The sequence below is a fragment of the Scyliorhinus torazame genome, chromosome 12 (genome assembly GCF_047496885.1).
Source record: "Scyliorhinus torazame isolate Kashiwa2021f chromosome 12, sScyTor2.1, whole genome shotgun sequence".
In the NCBI taxonomy this organism is placed as follows: domain Eukaryota; kingdom Metazoa; phylum Chordata; class Chondrichthyes; order Carcharhiniformes; family Scyliorhinidae; genus Scyliorhinus; species Scyliorhinus torazame.
The window spans coordinates 178,328,548-178,339,512 of NC_092718.1; the positions used below are offsets into that span (position 1 = coordinate 178,328,548).

Sequence of the window (10,965 nt, forward strand, 5' to 3'; positions counted from 1 at the left end):
CGGAACCCCCCCCCCAACCTCCACCCCGGCACGGACCCCCTCCCCAACCCCCAACCTCCACCCCAGCACGGACCCCCCCCAACCTCCACCCCGGCACGGACCCCCTCCCCAACCTCCACCCCGGCACGGACCCCCTCCCCAACCCCCAACCTCCACCCCGGCACGGACCCCCTCCCCAACCCCCAACCTCCACCCCGGCACGGACCCCCTCCACAACCCCCAACCTCCACCCCGGCACGGACCCCCTCCCGGCACTCCCCCGGAGCCCAGCCTACTCTAACCACCCCCCCCCCCCCCCCCCCCGCCGCACACACACACAAGCCGAGACACACCTCTCCTCACGCAATCAGTCTGTGGCCACGCCATTTCCTGCCCAAAGCCAACCCCCCAGGCCGTCACTCACCTCCTCGCTGGTCGGCGTGAGCCTGGAGCACCGGGTCACGCCGATGAAAAGGAGGTTTGATTGACGTCGACGTGAACGGTCATCACGTCGACGGGACTTCAGCCCATCCGGAAGGGAGAATATCGGCAGGCCGAAAATCGGCTGCCTTGCGCAGACCCGTGACATTCTCCGCGGCAGCGGCGCCATTAACGCCCCGCCGACTTTTCTCCCTTCGGAGACTTCGGCGGGGGCGGGGGCGGGATTCACGGCGGCCAACAGCCATTCTCCGACCCGGCGGGGGGGTCGGAGAATGACGCCCATGATCTTTCAAAAGTCACTGGAGTCAGGTAAAGTCCCAGAGGATTGGAAAATCGCTGTTGTAACCCCCCTGTTCAAGAAGGGAACAAGAAAAAAGATGGAAAATTATAGGCCAATTAGCCTAACCTCGGTTGTTGGCAAGATTCTAGAATCCATCGTTAAGGATGAGATTTCTAAATTCTTGGAAGTTCAGGGTCGGATTAGGACAAGTCAGCATGGATTTAGTAAGGGGAGGTCATGCGTGACAAACCTGTTAGAGTTCTTTGAAGAGATAACAAATAGGTTAGAACAAGGAGAGCCAATGGATGTTATCTATCTTGACTTCCAAAAGGCCTTTGATAAGGTGCCTCACGGGAGACTGCTGAGTAAAATAAGGGCCCATGGTATTCGATGCAAGGTACTAACATGGATTGACGATTGGCTGTCAAGCAGAAGGCAAAGAGTTGGGATAAAAGGTTCTTTTTCGGAATGGCAAGCGGTGACGAGTGGTGTCCCGCAGGGTTCAGTGTTGGGGCCACAGCTGTTCTCTTTATATATTAACGATCTAGATGATGGGACTGGGGGCATTCTGGCTAAGTTTGCCGATGATACAAAGGTAGGTGGAGGGGCAGGTAGTATTGAGGAGGTGGGGAGGCTGCAGAAAGATTTAGACAGTTTAGGAGAGTGGTCCAAGAAATGGCTGATGAAATTCAACGTGGGCAAGTGCGAGGTCTTGCACTTTGGAAAAAAGAATAGAGGCATGGACTATTTTTTAAACGGTGACAAAATTCAAAATGCTGACATGCAAAGGGACTTGGGAGTCCTAGTCCGGGATTCTCTAAAGGTAAACTTGCAGGTTGAGTCCGTAATTAAGAAAGAAAATGAAATGTCGTCATTTATCTCAAGAGGCTTGGAATATAAAAGCAGGGATGTACTTCTGAAGCTTTATAAAGCACTAGTTAGGCCCCATTTAGAATACTGTGAGCAATTTTGGGCCCCACACCTCAGGAAGAACATACTGGCACTGGAGCGGGTCCAGCAGAGATTCACACGGATGATCCCAGGAATAGTAGGCCTAACATACGATGAATGTCTGAGCATCCTGGGATTATATTCATTGGAGTTTAGGAGGTTGAGGGGTGATCTAATAGAAACTTACAAGATAATGAATGACTTAGATAAGGTGGGCGTGGGGAAGTTGTTTCCATCAGCAGGGGAGACTAGGACCTGGGGGCACAGCCTTAGAATAAAAGGGAGTCACTTTAGAACAGAGATGAGGAGAAATTTCTTCAGCCAGAGGGTGGTGGGTCTGTGGAATTCATTGCCATAGAGGGGGGTGGAGGCCGGGACGTTGAGTGTCTTTAAGACAGAAGTTGATAAATTCTTGATTTTTTGAGGAATTAAGGGCTATGGAGAGAGAGCGGGTAAATGGAGTTGAAATCAGCTATGATTGAATGGTGGAGTGGACTCGATGGGCCGAATAGCCTTACTTCTGCTTCTATGTCTTATGGTCTTATGGGCTAATAAAATTGTTTATTAAAAAAACATCAAAAGTTCATAGTTTTGCCAGTGGAGATAAAGTTTTAGTATTGTTACCAGTGGTAGGTGAACCTTTAAAAGCAACGTTTTGTGCACCTTATCAGGTTGAAAGGAAATTAAGTGAGGTGAATTATGTGGTAAGAACACCAGATAGAAGGAAAACTCACCGAGTGTGTCATGTCAATATGCTTAAAAGGTACTTTGAAGGGAAGGAGAGCAAATGGAGGAGCTTTTAATGATTCTAACTCAAAGTGAAGAACCAAATCCAGATAACTTTGAATTTGACATTCCTCAAATTAAATTGGAAAACAAGGATGTTCTTAAAAATTGGGATGAATTATTGAGTTACCTTCCAGAGGAAAAGCGAATTGACCTGAAAGAGTTATTGATATCACATGGGCAAGTTTGTGGAGATAAGTTGGGAAGCACTAAAATAGCTGTACATGATGTAGATGTGGGAAATGCTGTTCCAATTAAACAACATCCATATAGACTTAACCCTTCAAAATTGGCACAGGTTAACAAGGAAATTGAAAGTATGCTTAAAACAGACATAATTGAAGTGAGGTACAGCCAATGGAGCTAACCCAGAGTGATGGTACCTAAACCAGACGGTATTGAACGGTTGTGTGTGGACTACAGAAAGGTAAATGTAGTTACAAGAACGGACCCTTATCCTATCCCACATTTGGAGAATTGCATTGAGAAGGTTGGACAATCAGCTTTTATTTCCAAACTTGATTTACTTAAAGGTTACTGGCAGGTACCTTTATCCGAAAGGGCGAAGGGGATTTCAGCCTTTGTACTCCAGATGGTATTCATCTCCAATTCAAAGTTATGCCATTTGGCATGAAAAATGCCCCAGCCACATTTCAACGGTTAACTAACAAAATCATTTCAGAATTACCCAATTGTGGGGCATACATCGACGATCTGGTAATTTTCAGTCAGACATGGAAAGAACATTTAAAACATCTGATAGAGTTATTCGATCGACGTCAGCAGGTGAATTTGGTGGTAAACCTAGCCAAAAGTGAATTTGGAAAAGCCTGAGTAACTTTCCTTGGCCATACAATCGGACAGGGCCGAAAGGTCCCACAGGATGTGAATACAAAAGTTATTGGGGAGTTTCCAATACACTCGACACGACGGGAAATAATGCGATTTCTTGGCATGAGTGGATTCTACCGGAAATTTGCGCCAAATTTTAGCAGTGTGGTTGCTCCACAGACGGACTTGCTAAGGAAGTGTAGCTAATTGAAGCGGACAGTGGAGTGTCAACAGGCATTTCACTACCTGAAGGCTGTGTTAACCACTGCTTATGTGTCAGCCATCCCAAATTATACAAAACCATTCTAAGTGGCTATTGATGCGAGTGATGTGGGCGTAGGTGCGGTGCTTCTACAAGACGACGACAAAGAACTGGAGCAGCCTATTGATTATTTTTCAAAGAAATTGAATTCTCACCAGAAGAAGTATTCAACGATTGAGAAGGAGACTTTGAGCTTGGTGTTGGCTTTGGAACATTTTCAAATTTATGTGACCAGCAATCCGTCTGACACAATTATATATACTGATCATAATCCATTGACGTTTTTGGAGCGATTCCGGAACAACAATGCAAGACTGTTTTGATGGAGTTTATTGTTCCGCCATTTCATTAAAAAATAATCCATGTGGCAGGACGGTAAAACGTGATAGCCGATGCTTTGTCATGAATGTGATGAAGAGAAGCAGGTTCTGTGGAGGAAGAGGAACTAAAATGGATTACGTTATTATAAATGTTTGCATGTTTTGTTTTGTTTAAACAAAACGTATATTCACTGTCAATATTTCTGAAAGGAAAATGAAAAGGGGAAAAATGAAACCATCTTGAAGTTGATGGGGGTTTTTATTCTTGGGGGGTCGTGTCATGTGTGAGTACCTTTAAGAAATGGGTATTTATCGAATAGCTGTAGTGGATGTACATTTAAGAAATTGGTGTTTATCAAATAGCTGCAGTGATGTCAGAGTGTGGGTGCAGCTGGGCTGTCTGGCTGCTATACTTTCATTTTTGAGCTGGCAGCTACAGTGTGTGTTTAGTTTCGTGTTCAGAATTGGAACTGCATCCAACCAAACAAGGTGTAATTTTGATCTATCTGCATGTAAAGAAAGTCTTCATATCACTTCCTAATTTAAAAGTGATAACTGCTCTCAGTAAAGAATTTAAAATCTGCTATCTTTGTTAAAGAGGGTATTTGTCTTATGGATGTTGCTAGGAAAGATTAAGGGTTACTTATAGAGTACTTTATTCTTTGGGGGGAGTATTTGAGTTGATAGTTGCTAAGATGTTTTAAGTATGTTTATAAAATGTTAACTGGATTCATAGAATAAACGTTGTTTTGTTTTAAAAGTGCTTTAGATCTCTGTGGCATCACACCTGTAGAGTGGGCCCTTGTGCTCCCCATAACCAAAATCGATTAAATGTTGTGGGTCAGGTGAACTCCATGATGCACTTTGGTGTTCTCTAAACCCTGACCCATAGCAAATTGGGGGCTCGTCCGGGATAAAAGTCTATCTTTCATGATTGGATTGGCTTAGTGAACTTAAAGATAGTGAGGGGTGAGCATATTTGTGGTTGCTTTTCAGGTGTGGTATACCAGTTTAAGTAGGGAATGTGTTGTGGACAATGGCTCTTTCAGAGGCTAGGAGGTTTTGGGGGATGGAGAAGGTCACACCCAGTAACTATCGAACAGAGACTAAAAAAAAGGCTTTTAGATTTAGCAAAAAACATTGCAGTTAACGTTAACTGACAGCATGCGAAAAGAAGAGGTACTTCCAGCACTAGCTGAGCATTTAAAATTGTCTGAGATACAGTCTGACTCATTAGAACTGGCAAAAATTCAGTTACAGATTAAACAAGTGGAACATGAGAAAGAATTAAAGCAGCTTGAATACACAATGAGGGACAAAGAAGAAGAGAGAGAGGAAAGAGAAAAAGAGAGAGAAAGGGAGCTACAGATCAGTGAAAAAGAAAAGGCAAGAGAAGAAAGAAACAAAGAAAGAATAGCCCTCGTGGAACAAAAAGAAAGAGAAAGGGAGGAACAGAACAGTGAAAAAGCTGTCTGGCTGCTTTACTTTAATTTTTGAGCTGGCAGCTACAGTGTGTGTTTAGTTTCGTGTTCAGAATTGAGCTGCATCCAACCAAACAAGGTGTAATTGTGATCTATCTGCATGTAAAGAAAGTCTTCATATCACTTCCTAAATAAAAAGTGATAACTGCTCTCAGTAAAGAATTTAAAATCTGCTATCTTTGTTAAAGAGGGTATTTGTCTTATGGATGTTGCTAGGAAATATTAAGGGTTACTTATATAGTACTTATTCTTTGGGGGGAGTATTTGAGTTGATAGTTTCTAAGATGTTTTAAGTATGTTTATAAAGTGTTGACTGGATTCATAGAATAAACATTGTTTTGTTTCAAAAGCTTTAGATCTCTATTGCATCACACCTGTAGAGTGGGCCCTTGTGCTTCCCATAACCAAAAGCTTTTAAAAGTTGTGGGTCAGGTGAACTCCATGATACACTTTGGTGTTCTCTAAACCCTGGCCCATAACAACAGACACTTCTACCAATTTAGGAATATTCGGACCCATATACAACAATAGTGAATTGAACCACATCCATGTATTGAACTGTAACATAATTGACAGTAGTCCTCATTGCTATCCATAGTACTCCTCTTCATATTGGAGTTATTCTCAAGGCTGGATGGGTGGTGAAAACCTCCCTTTTGATTGTCTCCCATTTTTATGGATTAACGCTGGGTTGCCCTATCAAATCCATTGAGTGCAATTTTTAATTTCCTTAAACCATGTGGAATCATTTGAAGAGTTGTATCAGTGTGGTGGCCTCTTCACACCTCATGCCTTCCATCAAAACTCCAGATTCTGCATTGTAAAGATGGATGAGCACATTGAGCAGCATTTGAATACTTATCGAGGGGACAACACATTAATCAGCAGCACTATTACATGTTTTGTCTGATTAGTTGTTTAGTTCTATATTTGTTGTACCCGTGAGTGCAGTAATTAAACAGGACAGGAAAAAGACCACTTCTGATTCCCACACAATCAATGAACTAAGGACAAACTTAGCACATATGTGAGACAGGAAGCAGTGAACAGCCTGCTAACCATATCTGAACAAGAAGAAATTCTTTCAAGAGTAGCACAGTCTCTTTTGGGTGATGGATGTTATTAATGGTCCCTTTTGGGAGATGGATGCTATTAATAGCCTGCTTTGACTGATGGATGCTATTAGTATTTTCTTTTCAACGATAAAAGCTATTAATCGTCCATCATGTACAAATGGACTGGCTCGAATACACTATAATCTATCACAAACAGTGAGTTACTATTTTAATGACTATTAATTGATCAGTTGTTTTCTGCAAACTCGATTACCAATGCTTTTGCCAATTTTTTTCCCAGTTCATTTTCTTACATCATTTGTTTGCTTTCCATTTAAGCATTTGGAGTGTTGGCCCAGGATCTGATAACTTGGTACTCTGCCTCATATTTTGCCTGTTGGACTTCTGCCTCCAAAAACTTGGACTTGACATTTTATGTAAATAGTACTATGTGTATAAATAACCCAAAGTTTCCAGAAGGCCATTCCAGAATCCTGAAGGACAATAACTGTTTTGGTGTTAACTGCTGACGCATGAAGCATTTAATGTATCCTTTGTTGCCTTGGTTAGTTACGACATTTCCTGGAAGATCCTTTTTCCTTCATGTATTTAGCAAGGATGACTGGTGACCTGGTGGTGAATCATTCCGAAAATGCTTGGGATCAAACACAAGAGCTGGCTGCACCAGTGGTGATTTGGACATTACGAGCAACAGTAGAGACTGTTTTCCTTCCGAAGATTGAAGGCACAGGTATTCAGCAAGACACAAATAGTCTTTAATCTGTGCACTCTGAACCTTCTGCTCTACTGAAGCTAAGCAGCTGATTTTGTAAACTGCATTTGCTGTTGGTATATTTATGACTAATGTACAGTGGGATATTTATAATCAGGCTTACAAAAGAAAAATTGCATGCTAATCACTTTTCTGATGCCCAATTTCATGAGAAAGCAGCTCTACAACTGGACAGTTGTGCTTACGCAATTTAAACATCCAATTTTATTGGTTACCCAATTCATTATTTATCAAGACTAGGCCCATCATTTAATTATTCATTTTCTTCAATTGAGCTGATGCAATTACCTTCCCAACATTGTTGTTCAGGGTTCCAAGTACCAATTAGTATATGTTTGCTCCAATTTAATATAAAATGAAATGAAAATCGCTTATTGTCACAAGTCGGCTTCAAATGAAGTTACTGTGAAAAGCCCCTCGTCGCCACATTCTGCGCCTGTTCGGGGAGGCTGGTATAGGAATTGAACCGCGCTGCTGGCCTGCTTGGTCTGCTTTAAAAGCCAGCTATTTAGCCTTGTGCTAAACCAACCCCCAAAATCTATTATGAGATGTTTCATAATCTCATTGTTAAATAACTAATCACAATTGCGTAACTACTTAACGCCTTGATTTCTGTTCCTAAGAATGTTCTTGTTCGAGCTCAGCCATTTCTATAGAATCCCTAAAGTGCAGAAGGAGGCCATTCAGCTAAGCGAGTCTGACCCACCCTCTGAAAGAGCACCCTACCCAATCCCACTCCTCCCCTAGCCCCCCCCCCCCCATCCCACCCCCGCTGTATCCCCGTAACCTCCCCTAAACATCTTTGGATACTAAGGGGCAATTTGGCGAGGCCAAACCACCTAAACTGCATACATTTGGACTGTGGGATAAAACTGGAGCACCCGAAGGAAACCCACTCAGACACGTGGAGAACGTGCAAACTACACAGAAACAGTCACCCAAGGCTGGAAGTGAACCCAGATCCCTGGCGCTGTGAGGCAGCAGTGCAAACCTCTGTGCCACCGTGCTGCCCCCTCTATTCCCACTTTGATATTTCTATCTCTGCAGGTTTCTTCAACTGCTCATAGGAACTTTAATGTAAGTTTGTGCAACAGCATCTCATCTTCCACAAACACAAAAACTAGGAGCACGTATTGGCCACTCTGCCTCTTCGAGCCTGCTTCACCGTTCAATAAGATCGTGGCTGATCTGCTTTCATTTTTTGTAAGTATTTTTATTCAAATTTTTAGCATTTTAACATTTCACAAAACAAAACAAAAGCATTACACCCCAAAATACAATGAACCCTGCATCAACCCCATCCCCCCAACCCCTCCCTCAACCCCAACAGTTGACAGTAACAAGCTCTCTGAAATGCAAAATAAACATACCCCATCTCTTTTGCCCCTCTCAGAGCAAATTTCACCTGCTCAAGATGTAAGAACTCCATTAGATCCACCAGCCATGCCGAGGCACAGAGTGGAGAAGCTGACCTCCACACCAACAGAACCTGCCTGCGAGCGAACAATGAAGTGAAGGCTTAAACATCAGTCCCCACTCCCGTTTGAAACTCCAGCAGGACTGACACCCTCAATATGGCCCCCAGCGGACCCGGCTCCAAATACACTTGCAGGATGGCCGACATGGTGCTGAAAAACAACCCCAAAATGTCTCCAACTTCGGGCAGGACCAGAACATGTGCACATGATTAGCCGGGCCCTCCCCACACCATTCACACGTATCCTCTACCCCTTCAAACAGCTGGCGTCTCCTTGACTTTGTCAAACGCGCCCTGTGCACCACCTTCAACTGTGTCGACCCCAGCCTCGCGCACGAGGTTGAGGCATTCACCCTCTGGAGCACCTCACACCACAGTCCCACCTCCAGCACCATCCCCAACTCCTCCTCCCACTTGGCGTTAACCCCCTCCATAGACACCTTATCCCCTTCCAAAATACTCCCATAAATCACCAATGCAACCTCACCCTCCAAGCCCATTACCGACATCACCTCCTCCAACAACGAGCAGAAAGGTCGGAAAAACTTGGCTGAACTGATGTTAATGTCAACTCCACATTCCTGCCTACCCCCAATGACCTTTCACCCCCGTGCTAATCAAGAATCTATCTACTTTCAGGTTAAAGATATTCAAGACCTCTGCCTAAATCATCTTTTGGGGAAGTGAATTCACGTGGGTACGTCTCAGCTCCTCAGTTTGAACATAAAACTTGAAGAACTTTAGTCATCTTTCTTCATTTCTCCAGTATAGTATTTGACTAATGGTGTTGCCTTTCTATTTTGAAGCCACATCCAACACTCTATTTTGTCTTTTTTCAGCATTATCTCTCAAATGTTATCTTACCTAACGAATGCTTTAAAGTCGGGCTTTACAAAGTGCAGATCACCACTCACGGGTGGGTTGCAGCCAGCTGTCAGATCCTTTTTCCTTCATGTATTTAGCAAGGATGACTGGTGACCTGGTGGTGAATCATTCCGAAAATGCTTGGGATCAAACACAAGGGCTGGCTGCACCAGTGGTGATTTGGACATTACGAGCAACAGTAGAGATTGTTTTCCTTCCGAAGATTGAAGGCACAGGTATTCAGCAAGACACAAATAGTCTTTAATCTGTGCACTCTGAACCTTCTGCTCTACTGAAGCTAAGCAGCTGATTTTGTAAACTGCATTTGCTGTTGGTATATTTATGACTAATGTACAGTGGGATATTTATAATCAGGCTTACAAAAGAAAAATTGCATGCTAATCACTTTTCTGATGCCCAATTTCATGAGAAAGCAGCTCTACAACTGGACAGTTGTGCTTACGCAATTTAAACATCCAATTTTATTGGTTACCCAATTCATTATTTATCAAGACTAGGCCCATCATTTAATTATTCATTTTCTTCAATTGAGCTGATGCAATTACCTTCCCAACATTGTTGTTCAGGGTTCCAAGTACCAATTAGTATATGTTTGCTCCAATTTAATATAAAATGAAATGAAAATCGCTTATTGTCACAAGTCGGCTTCAAATGAAGTTACTGTGAAAAGCCCCTCGTCGCCACATTCTGCGCCTGTTCGGGAAGGCTGGTATAGGAATTGAACCGCGCTGCTGGCCTGCTTGGTCTGCTTTAAAAGCCAGCTATTTAGCCTTGTGCTAAACCAACCCCCAAAATCTATTATGAGATGTTTCATAATCTCATTGTTAAATAACTAATCACAATTGCGTAACTACTTAACGCCTTGATTTCTGTTCCTAAGAATGTTCTTGTTCGAGCTCAGCCATTTCTATAGAATCCCTAAAGTGCAGAAGGAGGCCATTCAGCTAAGCGAGTCTGACCCACCCTCTGAAAGAGCACCCTACCCAATCCCACTCCTCCCCTAGCCCCCCCCCCCCCCCCATCCCACCCCCGCTGTATCCCCGTAACCTCCCCTAAACATCTTTGGATACTAAGGGGCAATTTGGCAAGGCCAAACCACCTAAACTGCATACATTTGGACTGTGGGATAAAACTGGAGCACCCGAAGGAAACCCACTCAGACACGTGGAGAACGTGCAAACTACACAGAAACAGTCACCCAAGGCTGGAAGTGAACCCAGATCCCTGGCGCTGTGAGGCAGCAGTGCAAACCTCTGTGCCACCGTGCTGCCCCCTCTATTCCCACTTTGATATTTCTATCTCTGCAGGTTTCTTCAACTGCTCATAGGAACTTTAATGTAAGTTTGTGCAACAGCATCTCATCTTCCACAAACACAAAAACTAGGAGCACGTATTGGCCACTCTGCCTCTTCGAGCCTGCTTCA

General features: G+C 43.6%; 1 long non-coding RNA gene across 1 annotated transcript; it reads right to left on the reverse strand.

The window, feature by feature from the left end:
* Positions 1-3,730: 3,730 nt before the first annotated feature.
* Positions 3,731-9,733, reverse strand: LOC140387261 (uncharacterized). The gene is made up of 2 exons (XR_011933810.1): positions 9,521-9,733; positions 3,731-3,958 (listed from the first exon to the last, which is right to left on the reverse strand). It is a non-coding gene; the product is annotated as an uncharacterized lncRNA (long non-coding RNA).
* Positions 9,734-10,965: the final 1,232 nt, after the last annotated feature.